Source organism: Mustela putorius, unplaced genomic scaffold, assembly GCF_011764305.1.
Source record: "Mustela putorius furo isolate JIRA1106 unplaced genomic scaffold, ASM1176430v1.1 tig00000450_pilon_pilon_pilon, whole genome shotgun sequence".
Lineage (NCBI taxonomy): Eukaryota > Metazoa > Chordata > Mammalia > Carnivora > Mustelidae > Mustela > Mustela putorius.
This window is the reverse complement of record NW_025421385.1, coordinates 15,000,627-15,009,142: the sequence shown is the minus strand read 5'-3', so window position 1 is coordinate 15,009,142 and position 8,516 is coordinate 15,000,627. Positions and strand designations below refer to the sequence as shown.

Sequence of the window (8,516 nt, the reverse complement as noted above, 5' to 3'; positions counted from 1 at the left end):
GGTGTACCATAACCTCTATGGTGATTAACACATTCCCTCTTTATGTGTGTTAATGTAGTCAGTGAAGTTACAATCCTGTCTTGGCTGGGGAAATAGTGTCTTCATAAAGCATCTTGCATAGGGGCACCTGGGTGGCTCAGTGGGTTAAAGCCTCTGCCTTTGGCTCAGGTCATGATCCCAGGGTTCTGGGATGGAGCCCTGCATTGGGCTTTCTGCTCAGCAGGGAGCCTGCTTCCCCCTCTCTCTCTGCCTGCCTCTCTGCCTACTTGTCATCTCTGCTTGTCAAATAAATACATAAAATCTTTAATTAAAAAAATAAAGCATCTTGCATATTTCTGTTTTGTTTTAGTCGAATGAGGCCAATTGGTTTCTAAGTTCTTGGAGATAAGGCACTTCTGTTGCTGCTAGTTGCTACCCACGAAACCCTTTCTAATATTCTGATTTTTCAAAGTAAAGAAAGTACTTAAAGAATTTGTTCGTATATACTGAGTAGTTTAAAAATTTTTTAAAAAGATGATCATCATCCAGAATGTCTGGGTGTCTCAGTGGGTTAAACGTCCAACTCTTGAATCTGGTCAGGTCATGATCTCAGGGTCGTGAGATCTCAGGGTCATGAGATTCTCTCTTGAGATTCTCTCTCTCCCTCCCTCCCCCTCTGTCCCTCCCCTACCTTAAAAAAAAAAAAAGAAAAAATTACGATCTTCTGAAGTTCTAAGCAATTTAGAGTAAGAGTAAACAATTTTGCATTTCTAGCCCTTTTTTGCAGTGTTTTGGGAGGGAATTTCCTACTCTTGTGTTTTAAAAGAACAGTGCAAACAGCTAACACTTTGAACTTTGTCCCAGGTTCTGTACTGGGGACTTCACATGCATTAACTCATGGAATCCTTACAACAACCCCATGGGTTAGTTAACCTCTATAGTACAGACCAGCAAAGAGACCCAAGGAAGTGGAGAAATTTACCCAAGATCACAAGACCAGGCAATGGCAAAGCCAGGATTTCATCCTAGGCAACCTGGCTCAAAAGTCTGTCCACTTAACCTCTGTTTGAGGGCCTCAAAGTCCAGGGATAAATCCAAGGACTTATACTATTTTTTAAACAAGGAAAACAAGCTTATATTTCACTGGTTCTCCCCCTACCCCCATATATACGAAAAGAACTAGATCTCATTTATAATCTGATTTCAGTGAAGGGAGAGTCTCCTGATTCCCAATTTTGTTACAGCGGGGGAAATGCTTGACCTGACAACACTTTCCCTTGGTAGTCTATTATTTCCAGGTCCCAAGGAGGGGACCTGGGAAAAAAATCTGCCAACGATACAGATCAGTTCTAATTTTTCAATAACACATCTACTGAAGTAATACAGCAGTGATATTCTTTCAATATTGTAAACTTCTCTTTTAAAGATTTTATTGCTGTGCAACAGCCAAAATATTTTTCTAAGCATTATTGCTTCATTTTTCTTCAGAGAATTTCACCATTTTGCAATCCCATGCTTTCAGCTACACGAGTTGCTTGCAGCCTTTGGCCACGTTTCATTCGGTTGTTTGGAGAAATAGTGAAATCAAATATGGTCTTTTAAAACAACCTTCAGACAACTAAAATATCATGGGAGTGGTTTCAGCGACAGGTTTCGAAAAAGAAGTCAAAAGCCCCCAAAGTTATTATCGTATTACAAATTTTCCTATGAGAACCCTGTAGATTGGTAAGACAAACAAACAAAAAAAAGGAGAAACCAAGCAATAAACTTGTGACATCACAAGAGAACCCCCGGTGCCAGGGGGGGAGAGCGCTTCATTGCTTCCCAGAGCTACTCATGAGGACTTTTTATCTCGTCTTGAGAGCCTGTTTATTTAACATATACCTCAGCTGGGCCAGGTTTATACACACATTTCAGGATAAAATTTAATCTTATAGCAGAATGAGCTGGAAATTCTGGTTTAAGCTGGATGTGCCCAGGACTTCCTGTTCCCAAACTGCAAAATGTTTGCCTTCCCCTATCAGCACCTCAGACTAAATGTGTCCCCAGCTGAACTCTCTTTCCTCCTCCCTCCTCTGCTTTCTCTTCCTTGCTGCCTGTCAGGCCTCACCCCACTTCCAGCCTGGCTGGAAGCTCAGACTCCAGACCTCCCCCTCTTCCCCATCCGCACCCCGCCATGGCACGGGGGCCAGCTCTCAGCTGGTCCATGACGGCCCGTCCGGAAGACCTCCTCGCGCCTCCTCGCTCTCCTCCAACCCATCCCGCCTCTTCCTGCCCCGTTGTCATCCTGCGGGCTTGAGCTTCCCGATGATCGCCTTCCGAAGTCTGGGCAGCGGAAGAGTCCTACACGCCACGGCCCTAACTCAGCCTGGCATCTAATCCCGAAGAAGGGGTTATATGAGCTGCAGCAGGTCGCACAGCTGGTAGCCTTCTGTCTTTCCTGACGTTACAACGAAAACCAGAAGTCTGTACTGAGGTGCGATGGGTCATGATGTATTGTGCAGACATGCAGGTTGGTGAGAAGTCGGGGCTGGAACTTGCTTTGTGGCCTGGACCTCCCTCCCTTGCTTAAACCCTCATCCCGCCCAGGGTCCCCCCGCTGCCAGCCTCCATGTTCTGTCACCGTCATACCAGCTCGTCCCTTCCAGGTTCCAGCTCAGATCTACACTCCGATTCTGTCTCCTCCCTCTCAACCCTCAAAGACGCTGTCATCAGATGCTGCCTTGAAGACTCACTTGGCTCACGTCTTGACATCCCAGAAAGTTCAAAGGCGTTTGGGCAGGAGCCAGCCAAGCCCTTTGTCTGCTCCCACTTACACAAAAGTGCATTGCTGTAACTTAGAAAAAAATCTGTTTAACACTGGTTGAAATTTTTTTTATCGTGCATTTTTTTAAACTTTATTGCGGTAGATAGACAAGTAAAATTTTAAGTTAAATGGAGTGTACACAGCGGTGATCCGTTCTGCATTGTGAAAGGATTCCTCTCACCTAGTTAATTAATGCATCCATCACCTACACTGCCTTTTTTTTTTTTTTTTAAGTTGGCTCCAAGCCCAGTGTGGAGCCCAGAGTGGGGCTTGAACTCCTGACCTTGAGGTCAAGACCTGTGCTAAAATCAAGAGTCAAATGCTTAACCAAATGAGCCACCCAAGAGCCCCTGACTTTTTAAAAGATTTTTTTTTTTTTAAAGATTTTATTATTTCTTTTGACAGACAAGATCACAAGTAGGCAGAGAGAGAAGGGGAAGTGGCTCCCTGCTGAGCAGAGAGCCCGATGTGGGGCTCCATCCCAGGACCCTGGGATCATGACCTAAGCCAAAGGCAGAGGCTTTAACCCACTGAGCCAGCCAGGCGCCCCAAGATTTTTATTTTTGAGTAACCTCCACACCCAACATGGTTCAAACCCACAACCCTGAGAAAGAGTTGCACGCCCTACCAACTGGGCTAGCTAAGCATCCCAACCAATGCTGACTTTTTAAAATTAATTAATTTATTTTTTCAATGCTGACTTTTTAATAGACTGTGGGAATTCATGTCTTGTGTTGTCAAGAAGAAGAATTACAAAGTGGACCACAGTGACCAGAATTAGACTTCATAAAATTGAATTCTGAAACAACTGTATGTAGAGTTAATAGAGAAGGGATTTCCTCAGCTTGGGTCTCTGCCAGCTGCCTTGGGGTTTCATCAATTTATGTATTTGTTTCCCCAGGTAGGGAAATTTTTAATTGAAAAATTTAAAAGTGTGTCATAATTCTACTGCAAGGAAAAAATGCAACTTGAAAACATGATTATTACAAATGATACTATAGTTTAATAGGAGATTTCTGAAAGCCTTAGTTTCCCCTAAGGATTTTTTTTTTTTTTAATGGTGCTCCAAGTGCAAGCCTTTGAAGTGATTATGGATTGGATATGTAGCTATAAAAACAGAAACCAGTGTCAAGGCCAAGAAATCCTCAGCCAATAATGGATGCATGTGGGATCACTGGATGGAATCCAAGGAGAGCTGCTATCTTTCTGATTTTGTTTAATTTTAGAACAGCACACAATTTCACCAAGGGCCTTCAAGGGAGGTGAATGGGGTTCCATTTTTAGGTTCTGCTGCAAAGACTGGGATCTTAGGCAGGATACTCAGATTCTCTGTGCTCGGGTCTTACCGTCTCGGGTTTGATCCCCATTCTGCCCCTGGCCAGCTGTATTTGCATGAATAATTTATTTTATCCCCTTGTGATTGTTTCCTTATCTTAAAAATGGATTATTCTAATGTCCGCTTTATAATCTTGTTTATTCAACGAGATCACACCGGGAAAGCACTTGGAGCAGCTCTGGTAGGAACATGTAACTAGAAACAATGGGTGATACTAACACTAGTATTACTATCACTTAACATTTTCCTTCAGGTTGTTGAGAAGGTCAAATGCAAGAAGGAAGAAGGCTCCCTCCCCAGGACAAGCTACTAAATTTGCAAAGTCCAGTACAAAATGAAAGTGTAGGGTCCGGTGTACAAAAGTCATTAGGAATGTCAAGGCTGGAACGTAAAATCAAGCGCGGGACTCTTCTGTTCTGAGTACAGAGCCTGTGCAACCGCACAGCCAACACGCCCTCGAAGCCGGCCCTGGAGCCCGAAGGAGCGGAGCGTTTGCACACAGTAGGTGCTAAATAAATGCTCTTCACCTTTGTGTCAGCGCAGTCCTAGAGCTCTCGTGCGCTAGCACGGTAACGTTGACCCTAACACCGACCACTCGCTGTCACTTGTGCATGCCTGGCAGAAGGACAAGGCCTGGAATCGCGCTCGCGGGGGAGTTCTACGGCGAAGACCGGCCTCTCCCACCGGGAACCCCGGCATTCTGGCGAGTGTCTGCGGCTCAGCCAAGGTGAGGCCTGGCCAGACCCGGCCGCCGGGGCCGCCGAAGCCGCCCGCGCCGCCCGCGCGCCGGAGGCCACCGTCGGGAGGATGCGGGTCTGTCCGACGCCGGGGACGCGTCGCAGAGGCCCAAGGCTGCGGGGCCGCCCCACGAGTACGCAGCCCGGCGGGCCTCCAGGTCCCCCCAGCGCCGCCGGCGTCCGGGCTGCGCCGCCCGCGCCTGTTGACTAGTTGCCCCAGGAGACGCGCGCGCCCCCGCCCCCGCACGCGCCCCCGCCCCCGCACGCGCCCCCGCACGCGCTCCCCGCCCCCGCCCCCGCCCCCGCCGCCTGCGCTCGGAGCCCGCCGGGAGCCGTGCGCCCACCCGGGACCTGCCGCGCCGCTGCCCCGCCTCGCCACCCGCGCCCGAGGTACGTCCCGGCCCGCCGGCCGCGCTCCGGGCTCGTTCGGAAGGCCGCGGAGCGCGGAGCACCGAGCACCGAGCACCGAGCACCGAGCACCGGGGCTGCACGGCCGCTGGGCGGTTGCAAACTTCTTCCCAGTGCGCGGGGGCCTCGTGGTGGGTATGGCTCCGCCTTGGGGGTGCGCGGGGACTGCCAGCGGCCGGTTAATTTTAGGAAGTTATGGGCTGGGCGAGAGTTGGGGAAGTGCGTCTGGGTGTTAGCGGGCACCGGTTTGCTTCTCGGACCATGTAAACGGCGAAGTTGGGAAGACCGCTCCTGTAGGTGCCCCGCGACGCCCCCCGCCTCGTGTAACTTACACTCCTTGCCTAAGTAGTGATTGAGAGCAATTTCTTCAAAGTCTGGTGTGGTCGGGTTAATGATGGTCTTGAGCAAAGTCGCTGGCCGTTTTGTTGCTGGTCACCGTAGAAACAGTCACTCAGCTGTCCTTGGATCCATTTGCTCAATTCCTTAGGCACTAGGGACTTGGGGCGTCGGATATGTTGTAACACAAACACACACACGAAGTTAGGGCTGGCTGAGCCCAGGTTAAGTATCCCATTTTGGACCTGGCATCAGGGTCCCACCAGGCACAGTGTACTAGGGGTGTTGCCAGAGATAGGGAAGGGATTGTGCTCTGCAGAGCTGCTGACCTGAGAGTTGTCCTCAGCCTAACCATACTGCCACAGAAATCTCTGGGGACACTCTTTGATTCAAAACATGGGGTGGATTCTCCAAAACGTTATAGGGATTCTGCTAATATTTAGAAGCTTTGATTGCTGCCTTATATTTGACCTATATTTCGATTTCTTTGATTCCTGGCTTATTGAGGAAAATTAGTAATATATTATGCAAATAAAAAGTATTTTTTTTCCATTTGACATTTGCAAATTTTATCCTGATATGGTATCCTCTGTGAATTAAGAATATTAGTCCAGGGACACCTGGGTGGCTCAGTCTGCTGAGCCACTGACACTCGATTTTCCCAAGTAATCATCTTAGGGTCCTAGGATGGAACCCCCCACATCATTGTGCTCAGTGAGAGTCGGCTTGAGGAGTCTGTTTCCCTCTCCTTCTGCCCCTCCTCCACTCGTGCTCTCTCTCTCAAATAAATAAATCTTAAAAAAAGAATATTAGCCATGCATAAGTTTTTTTAGTATTTTTATATTATTTAAATTTGGAGAAACAATTGAAAGTGAATCATAGACATTGTGACCCTTCATTCCCAAATATCCTAGTAGGTATCTCCTAAGAGCAGGGGCATTCTCCAGCCAAAATGCAGTGATCAAACCCAGGATGTTTGACATTGCTGCAGTAACTTTACCTAATGTACACTAGCTACAAAAATTTTGCCAATTGTCCCAATAATACCATTTACTGCAGAATATTTTTTCATGTCAGGATCATGCTTTATATTTAGTTGTGTGTCTCTAGTCTCTATAAACCTGAAATAGTTCCTCAATCTTTGTCTTTGATGATACTGATATTTTTATGGAGTTTGGGTCATTTGTCTTGAGAATGAGTTCATCTGATTGTTTTTCATTAGATTTTTGGTAGACTGCTCACTTTGGCAGCACATATAACTAGATTTTTGGTAGAAATACTATAAAGTGGTATGTCTCAATGTGTCAAACCAGGAGGTATGTGATGTCACTTTGTCCCACTTTTAGTGATCCTGATTGGTGGTATTTGCCAGAGTTTACCATAGTAAAAGTGAAAAAAGAAAAGTTTTGGCAATAAATATGTGATCATATTGAATAATCTTATCGATGCATGTGGAGATTTTTAAGATAAATTTTACTAACTACATAAAAGGAACATATTTGGGGCGCCTGGGTGGCTCAGTTGATTGTGTCCATCTCTTAGATTTTGGCTCAGGTCGCGATGTCAGGGTCATGGGATTGAACCCGAGTGGGGCTCCATGCTCAGCTCAGAGTTGGCTCTCCCTTGGTGCACCTCTCCCCCTGCACGCACATGTAATCTTTCGTTTACTAAATAAGTAAACGAAATCTTTTTTAAAAAAGAGGAAAATATTCACCAAATCCAAGATTTTAATTGACCCGAAAGACCTAAATCTTACACTAGAAGTAGAAACTGATAGAGCAGCATTTATTAAAGTTATTTTTTCGGTTTGCTAAATACTTCATCTGAGACAATCTTATAACTCAGGTAGGCAAAGTAAGAATTTCCCATTATATGGATGTGAAAATGGTTTGCTTAGTTAGCGACTGCTGTAGCTGGACTTAAATAATGTTTCTTTTGTAAGTTTAGTCCTTTTCCTACTGCACCATCATATACTGAAAAACAGACTAAAATACAATTCTGTGCAACTCTATGAGGACACAGAATGCTGCAGAGACCAAAGGTTCTAGTTTTGGGTTCAAGCAATCCTGATTATATCCCTTATTATCTGTGATGACACACGGGCAAAAAAATTGCTCATGTCTCTGAGCTGTAGTTCCTTCATCTGAAGTCATGGGATCAGAGTCCTTACCACATAGGATAGTTTTGGGATTTCACAGTTAATATATTTAATCCATCCAACAGACTGAGAGGGTAAGTGCTTATTAATATTAGCTATTCTTATTCTCTATAACTTTTGGAATTTGACTTGGCATCGACTCCACGCCTGTCATCGCTGACACCTCCATTAATAAGACCTCAGTCACCATCTCAGCAATCAGTAATTGAGGCTTTGTATGAGGTACTGAGGATTAAAAAAATGAATTTCACAGTTTCTGCTCTCAGTGAAGAATCAAGAGTTCACAATCAAGAAAAACAGATACAGAAACAGTTGGCTTCCGTGGGTATCACCCATGACCCAGATTTAATGTGGCATTTTTCTCAAGTTGGTTTTGCCTCTCATCAAATCATAAGCAGACCTTTACTAGGCTAGAAAACATGATGAATACTGAGAGCAATGTTACATGACTTGAAATTTAACAGCTCAAGCAGGGAAGAGGGAAACATGCTTTCACGAAATTTACAAGTAGAACTTCCAGCAGAACAGTGTAACTTTGTTGTGCATTTGAAATAAGGCATGGGGAAAAAAGCAGAAAGAAGGTGTGAAAGCCTAAAAATGTTACTAAATTATTAAAATAATACCAGTGAGCAAAAAGCTACAGCAGTCCTTTGGCAAGAAGTGATTGCATTTGAGATCAGAGGGCACAGACTTCCTGTGGCTTTGCTCTTTCAGTGTTTTCACATACCTAGAAGACCTGAACCAAAGTGGAGTCTC

General features: G+C 45.6%; 1 protein-coding gene across 2 annotated transcripts in view; it reads left to right on the top strand.

The window, feature by feature from the left end:
- The first annotated feature begins 5,164 nt into the window (after positions 1–5,164).
- Positions 5,165–8,516, top strand: part of CCDC170 (coiled-coil domain containing 170) — a 93,496-nt gene continuing 90,144 nt past the window's right edge. The window contains exon 1 of one of the 2 annotated variants that reach the window (XM_045080176.1): positions 5,165–5,248. The gene's annotated coding sequence lies outside the window, so the exon portion shown is untranslated. Of the gene's footprint in view, positions 5,398–8,516 lie in introns of both variants that reach the window. The other variant, XM_045080177.1, reaches the window with a different exon arrangement.